At 44.9% G+C, this 7,879-nt stretch overlaps 1 protein-coding gene and 1 non-coding gene across 4 annotated transcripts in view; both read right to left on the reverse strand.

Annotated features, from left to right (window-relative positions):
• Window positions 1–4,303, reverse strand: part of ATP6V1A (ATPase H+ transporting V1 subunit A) — a 64,873-nt gene extending 60,570 nt beyond the window's left edge. The window contains exon 1 of one of the 3 annotated variants that reach the window (XM_063128848.1): window positions 4,238–4,303. The gene's annotated coding sequence lies outside the window, so the exon portion shown is untranslated. The remainder of the gene's footprint in view (window positions 1–4,237) is intronic. The other 2 variants (XM_063128850.1, XM_063128849.1) reach the window with 2 other exon arrangements.
• LOC134400967 (5S ribosomal RNA) lies at window positions 89–207 on the reverse strand. Its single transcript, XR_010025607.1, has one exon. It is a non-coding gene; the product is annotated as a 5S ribosomal RNA (ribosomal RNA).
• Window positions 4,304–7,879: the final 3,576 nt, after the last annotated feature.

The following is a 7,879-nucleotide window of genomic DNA, read 5'->3' on the forward strand; positions in this document are numbered from 1 at the left end:
TAAAACACATTAGAACATATAAATAGCAATATACAAAAGTTAAAATAGAATTAAACCAACTGTAATATAATTTTTTACATTTTTTTTAAGCCTACAGCACCCGGTATTCCCGGGCGGTCTCCCATCCAGGTACTAACCAGGCCTGACCCTGCTTAGCTTCCGAGATCAGACGAGATCGGGTGTGTTCAAGGTAGTATGGCCGTAGGCAATATAATTTTTTTTTAAAGGAAAAGAACAATAAAAAATCCAACGCATTAACTCAGGTTCAAATTATTCCCAAAGGCCTGCCAGAACAAAAAGGATTTTGCCTGCCTCCAAAAACATAGCAATGAAGGAGCCAGTCTAGTATCCCCCGGGAAGGGAGTTACAGAGCCTTGGAGCAGCCACCGAGAAGGCCCTCTCCTGCATTCCCACCAGCCGTGCCTGTCATGATGGCAGGATGAAGAAAAAGGCCTCCCCTAAAGATCTCAGGGCATGGGCAGGCTTCATAAGGGAGAATACGATCTTTCAGATAACCTGGATCCGAGCCATATAGGGCATTATAGGTCATAGAACCACAGAATAGCAGAGTTTGAAGGGACCTATAAGGCCATCGTCCAACCCCCTGCTCAATGCAGGAATCCACCCTAAAGTGTCATAACCAGCATTTTGAATTGTGCTGGGAACCAGACTCAAAACCAGTGGAGCTGTTGTAACAGGGGAGTTGTGTGGTCCCTGTAATCAGCCCCAGTCAACAATCTGGCTATAGCCCCTTAAACCAGCTGAAGTTTCCAAACACTCTTCAGAGACAGCCCCACGTAGTGCGCGTTGTAGAAATCGAAACGGGTTGTGACTAAGGCATAATCCAGTCACAACAAAGAGGTTAAATTTCTTGATGTCCTAAACAACTGTGCCTTAGAACAGTTGGTCATGGAACTGACCAGAGGCAACCCTGGACTTAATCCTAAGTGGTGTTGCCCACGGCCTAATACGAGATGTAAATATTGTTGAACCAATCGGTAGCAGTGACCACAGTGCTATCAGATTCAATGTATAAGTTGGAAACCCAGGAATTCCAACACAGTCACATTTGACTTCAAAAGAGGAAACTTCTCTAAAATGAGGGAACTGGTGAAAAGAGAGTTGAAAAGGGGAATCAAGAGAGTTAAATCCTTGCAAAATGCATGGAGTTTACTCAAAAGCACAATAATAGAAGCTCAACTAAAATGTATTCCACAGGTTAGAAAAGGTAGCACCAAGTCCAAGAGGTCACCAGCATGGTTAACAAGCAATATCAAGGAAGCTATTGTAGAAGAGAGGGCTTCCTTCAGAAAATGGAAGTTTTGCCCAAGTGAAGAAAATAAAAGGGTGTACAAGCTTGCACAAAGGCAATGCAAGAAGACAATAAGATATGCAAAAAAGTATTTTGAAGAGCAAAAAATAGCAAGGCCAACAATAAAGAATTCTTCAAATATAGGAGAAGCAGGAAACCTCCTAGAGAAGCAGTTAGACCACTGGATACCAATGGAGGGATCCAGGAAATTATTATTATTATTAATTGCATTTTTATGCCGTCCAATAGCCGAAGCTCCCTGGGCAGTTCACAAAAACTAAAACAATTCAAAGTATAAAACAAACAGTATAAAAACATGATATAAAATACACATTATAGGCCAGTTAGCTTGACTTCTGTTCCCAGGTAAATTGGTTAAAAGCATTATTAAAGACAAAATAAGAGAGCATATAGAAGGATATGTCCTAATGAAAAAACATCAACACAGCTTCCACAAAAGCAAGTCCTGTCTCACTTATCTTCTGGAATTCTTTGAGAGTGTGAACAAACATGTAGACAGGAGTGATCTGGTGGGCCTTGTTTACCTGGACTTCCAAAAGGTTGATAAAGTCTCTCACCAAAGACTCTTGAATAAGTCATGGAATAAGAGGGAAGGTCCTCTCATAAATCAGTAACTGGTTAAAGAACAGAAAGCAGAGAGTAGGAATAAATGGTCAATTCTCCCAATGGAGGGAAGTAAATAGTGGAGTCCCACAGGGATCGGTATTGGGACCAATTCTTTTCAACTTGTCCATAAACAATCTGGAATTAGGAGTGAGCAGTGAAGTGGCTAAGTTTGCCAATGACACCAAATTATTTAAGTTTGTTAAAACAAAAAGGGATTGTGAGGAGCTCCAAAGGAATCTCTGCTAGATGGGGGAGTGGGCATCCAAATGGCAGATGCGGTTCAATGTAAGCAAAACCCCAACTTCAAGTGTAATCTGATGGGATCCGAGTTGGTGGTGACTGAACAAGAAAAAGATCTTAGGGTTGTGGAGGACAGATTGATGAAAATGTCAACCCAGTGTGCGGTTGCTGTAAAGAAGGCAAACTCCATGTTAGGCATTATAAGAAGAGGAATTGAGAATAAAACTAACAGTATCATACTGCCTTTATACAAAACTATGCGACCACACTTAGAATACTGTGTACAGTTCTGGTCACAATACCTAAAAAAAGATATTATAGAGCTGGAAAAAGTGCAGAAAAGGGCAACTAATGTTTAAGGGGCTGGAGCATCTCCCCTATGAGGGAAGGTTACAACAGCTGGAATTGTTTAGCTTGGAAAAAAGGAAGCTAAGGGGAGATTTGATAGAAGTGTACAGAATTATGCATGGTGTGGAGAATGCGGATAAGGAGACATTTTTCTCCTTCTCCCATAATACTAGAATGGGGTCATCCCATGAAGCTGATTGGTGGGAGATCCAGGATAAATAAAAGCAAGTACTTCTTCACCCAGCACATAGTTAAACTATGGAATTCACTATCAAAACATGTAGTGATGGCCACCAATTTGGATGGCTTTAAAGGGGGGTGGGATAAATTCCCAGAGGAAAAGGCTCTCAATAGCTATTAGCCTTGATGGCTACCTCCAGTATCAGAGGCAGGAAGCCTATATATGCACCAGTTGCTGGGGATTGTTGGTCCCTGGCCGACAGCTGGTGGGCCACTGTGTGAACAGAGTGCTGGATTAGATGGACCCTTGGTCTGATCCAACATCAGGGCACTTATGTGTCACCATGGCCAGGTCATAAATCTCTAGGAATGGGTGCAGTTGGCACACTAGTTTTATAATACACACAAATGCTTTAGTTATCCACCATCCTTCAGTTTTTGATATTTGAATGTTAGCCTTGTCATTATGTATGCACAGCTTGCTGCCATTCTGCTTATAGCTTTTTTCCTACACATTGATAATGAGCACTAGGACAGATACATTTTGATCAGACACAGAACAAAAAGGAATCCTTTTGCAATCACATCACGATTCCTTTTGGCACTAGCATAGCTAATGAATATTGAATCTTTTTCTAGCAGGTTACCAAACTGGAAACTGTGATAAAATTCAGAAGCCAATTTTACCAACTCTCCAAGTTAAACCAGAACACTGGCATAGCAGAACAGGATGCAGAACAACCCCAGAGGACACTCTCTCTCTCACACACAATGTGTTCCCTCCCTCCCCCTTATTCATTGCATCCTATATACATTTAGATCGTAAACCTGAGGGCAGGGACCGTCACGCTACCTACCTTCGCGGCTAATTGGCAGGGTATACCTGCGGTAAATAAAACAAGCCCACCCGTTCTCGACTTGTAAAAGCAGCAAGAGCAAACTGAAGCTTTTTCTCTTCGTTTTTACCAACCCCTCCTAACACGAGCATTTCCTTCCCTATTTCCAGCCTTATGACAAACGGAATGAAATCACTGCAGTGATATATAAAGATCTCTACAAAAAGTAAACTGCGTGGCGTTATAAGACAAGGACAAAAACTGTTTTCTCCAAGCACAGCTTTCACAAGAAAACAATCTGGGCAGCTGAGAAAAATAAACTCCAATTCCCTTAAATGGCGTTTTTATAATTAGCACTATGAGTGGCACAAGGGGGTTCAGAGGAGGGAACCGGTTCGCCTCATTGCCTCCCGCCTCTGATCAGATCGGCTGCGGGCTCGTTTTCAGTCTCCCCCGCTGGCATGAATCATCCGGAGCTGTTCCGTCGGAAGCAGGCGCCGCAAAGGCCGCCACGACCCCCACCCCTTCCCTGAGGGGGAAACGCCCGCCGCCAGGCGTTTCGGGCAGGCGGGCAGAGCCGGGAAGCCTTCGAAGCGCTGGAGGAGCCCCCGCCCGCCACTGCCCGGGCAGGCGGAGCCGAGGGGGCTTCACATTCACGTCAAAAACGCAAAGCGGCGACGCCAGGAGGCCTCACCTGGGGCCCGCGTGACGGAACCGACCGGCGACCCTCTGGCGCAACGACCCTGGAACCGGCTTAGGACCGCTCCGGCGCAAGCGCGGATGAATTCGCCCCGCCCCCCGCCTCCGCTTCCGTACCAGCACTCCCTCCGCTGGACAAAGTGCGCCTGCGCCAAAGGAAGTGACGTCCCAGTTCCTCGTTCGTCCTTCAGGGCGCTCCGCAGGTTTCGGGAGACTTTCAAGTGACCTCGACCTTCTAGTCTGTCTCTTTTCTGCTCTTAAAAGAAAAGGGGGCGGGGCGCGAGTGATCACACAGGCAGCAGAAGGCGGCGGGCTCCGCTGCTCCAGTCGTGGGCGTCTGGGCCTGGGCCTGGGCCTGGGCCTGGGCCTGGGCCTGGGCCTGCCTTCGCGCCTCTACGTTGCTTGGCCTTCAGAGGTACGGGATTGAGAGAGCGGCGTATATCGTTCCGGGTTCACGCTACAAGGCATTTTTAGATTTTCTTCCGGGCGAAAGTGAGAGTTGCCCATTGAAATCAATGGAGAAATCCAAAATTTCGTCACAGTTGTTTAGGAACTAGCGCGCGCGCGCACACGCAGACACACACACACACACACACACACACAGAGGAAAGGTAGCAGTAGACAGGAGTTCATGCCTTTTCTAACTCAGGTCATGTTTTTAAAAATTCAAAAAAATACCCCCACCCCAATTCCAGTATAAAAATATCCAGCGTTCCCATATTGCTCGTGTGCGTGTGGTTGAGAGTGACGGTGACAGCCCTGCAGTATCAGCTGTTATTAATATTGCAGAGTGGGGCTAGACTGAGAGAGTGACAAGTCTGCAATGTAGGCCAATGCAATTGAGAACATGAGAAGTGCCCTGATGCTGGATCAGACCGAGGGTCCATCTGGTCCATCCGTTCACACAGTGGCCACCCAGCTGTCGGCCAGGGACCAACAAAGCAGGTGCAACAGCAGCCTCCCACCCATGATCCCCAGCAATTGGTGTATATAAGAACATAAGAAGTGCCATCCTGAGAGGATCTTCATAGAAGGGATTTTACAAGTATGCACAAATGGTTGACATATAATGATGTACTAGAATTGTCACAAGGTGAATATAAGTTAAAAACAAGGGAAGAATAGTTGAAAGAAGGTCATATATGTCAGTGGTTTTCTTATGCACAAATTATGGAAATGTTCAAAATAGATAAGAAGAATCATGGATTTGAACAAACAAAATCTGAATTTGAAATGGCGTTATGTACAAAGATGCATAAATTGTTAAGATATGAGATGGAAGATGAGCGAATAAAAGATTGTATGATAAAATGGGCACAAAATTTTGGACATAACATCTTAATGGAGGAGTGGGAAAGTATGTGAGGAAAGGTTTTAAAATTTACATTATGTGCAAGACTTAAAGAGATTTTTTTATATGATGATATAAAATTAGCTAACATGTATAAGGGTGCCTCAGGAAAATGTTGGAAATGCAAGGAAGAAGGAACTTTTTATCACCTTTGTTGGACTTGTAAAAAAGCCAAAACATTTTTGACCCAAATACACTCTTCAGTTCACAAAATATTAAAGTCAAATATAAAGCTTCATCCCATGTACACATTTGTCCTGGATTCCCCTCGAATTATCCCACTCCGGTTATGTAGTGCTTATATAGTGCATAAAAGCTTTCAAAGTTACATGTGTGCACTTTTACAAACCAAGCTTATTTACACGGGAAAAGAGCAGCCAAACGTCCTTGCCCAAGATCCTTGCTGGTCTCCTCCTAAACCAGGGCAGCCCGGTCAGCGCTGTTGCTGCCCTTCGCTATCCAAGTGCTTGCAAGGACCGGGCGGGGAACGAGGAGATGAGACCAAGGAGAATGAGCTCGCCTCTGCTGCTTCTGTCTCCATGGAGAATGGATGGGAAGAAGAAGCTGCCAAAGCTTTAGGACCCCACGGAAGCCCTTCCCACCACTTGCCTGCCTGCCTGCCTCTTGCCAAGGCGCATCTGGGAGAAGCACCTGTCAACCACAGCGGGAGGCTACCTAAGCTCTATTGAACTTCCAGAAAAAAGGGTTTAAGGGTGGGGGGGATGCAAGAACACCCTTTCTTTGCCCTTTGATTCAGGCTGCAATCCTATTATCATGAGAGTAAGACCCATCAAACTCTTCTGAGTAGACGTGTGTTCACCTCAGCGCAGGAAAGTGGATAGGGAAGTGATTGGAATGTTGGACAACAAAGGAGTAAAAGGTGTGCTAAATGAAGATAAAGAGACTGCAGATAAGATGAATTAACTATTTGTGTCTGTCTTCATTGTGGAAAATGTAGGGCAGATACTCATGCCTGAAAGCTTTACAAGAAGGGAATCTGAAGGACTGAGGTAAATATTAGCAACAACAAATGAAGTTCTAGAGCTATTGACAAATTAAAAATTAATAAATAACTGTATCCAGATAGTATACGCTCTAAGGATTCAAATGTGAAATTGTTCTTCCAACAAAAAATATACAGCTTGTCTCAAATATCGGCCTCCATATTTGAGGACTAGAAAGTGGACAGTGTAACACCAATTGTTAAAAAAAAGGATACAGACGGGATCTGGGAAATTATAAGCCACTTTACATATGTTCCTCGTAAAGTGGAGGAGAGCATTGTAAAAATATAAAATTATCAAGCTTGTAGAACAGGGATGGGGAACATCCAGCCCATGAGCCAATTTGCCGATCCAGCCCATGGAGCCTTGTGTGAGCCCTCTCCCTGAAGCCCCATCCCTCTCCCAAACCCCACCCCCTCAAAAAAGAGAGGGGGCAGGAGAGCGACTGAATGCTCAGTTGCATTGCACTCAGCCAGTGCTTCAGGACTCAGCTGGCTCCTGGAAGTGCTGACAGAATGCACTTCACTCCTGATGGCCTTATAGCCCCTTCCAACTCTACTGTTCTATGATTCTCCATTGCCTTCCCTGTGCAGAGAAGGTGAATGAGGAGAGAAGCTGGCTCCTTAGCTGAAGTACCAGTTGGAGGAGCTCCAGGTAGTGCTTCGGATGGGAATCTGACGACACGAGGAGGCAGAGCTGCACCCATGATATCATTTGGCCTGCCAGGATGTCCAGGGGGCAATTGGCCCTCAGAACCAATATAGTTCTCCTCCCCTGATACAGAAGGACAGGTCTTGCTGAAGAAGAGTCAACATAGCTTATTTGAAGGTATGTCCTGTCTCACTAAGCTTTTAGAGTTCTTTTGAGAGTGTCAACAAGCATGAGGGTAGAGGTGATTTAGTAGAAATATAGAACCATAGAGTTGGAAGGTATCTCAGAGGTCATCTAGTCCAATCTGCTGCTCAGTGCAGGCTCTGCACTGCAGGGTGAAGCTACAGCATCCTTGACAGATGGCCATCCCACTTCTGCTTAAATACCTCCAGCAAAGGAGAACCAACCACCTCCCAAGGCAATCTGTTCTACTGCTAAAGAGTTCTCACTGTTAGAAAGTTTCACATAATGTTTAACCAAAATCTGCTTTCCTGCAATTTCCACCTATTGGTTATAGTTCTAGCTCTGGAGCAACAGAGAACAAAACTGTTCCATCTTCTGCATGACAGCCTTTCAGATAGTTAAAGACTGCCATCATATCTCCTTTAATCTTCTCTTATCCAGGCTAAAC

Source organism: Elgaria multicarinata, chromosome 6 (assembly GCF_023053635.1).
Source record: "Elgaria multicarinata webbii isolate HBS135686 ecotype San Diego chromosome 6, rElgMul1.1.pri, whole genome shotgun sequence".
Taxonomy (NCBI): Eukaryota; Metazoa; Chordata; class Lepidosauria; order Squamata; family Anguidae; genus Elgaria; species Elgaria multicarinata.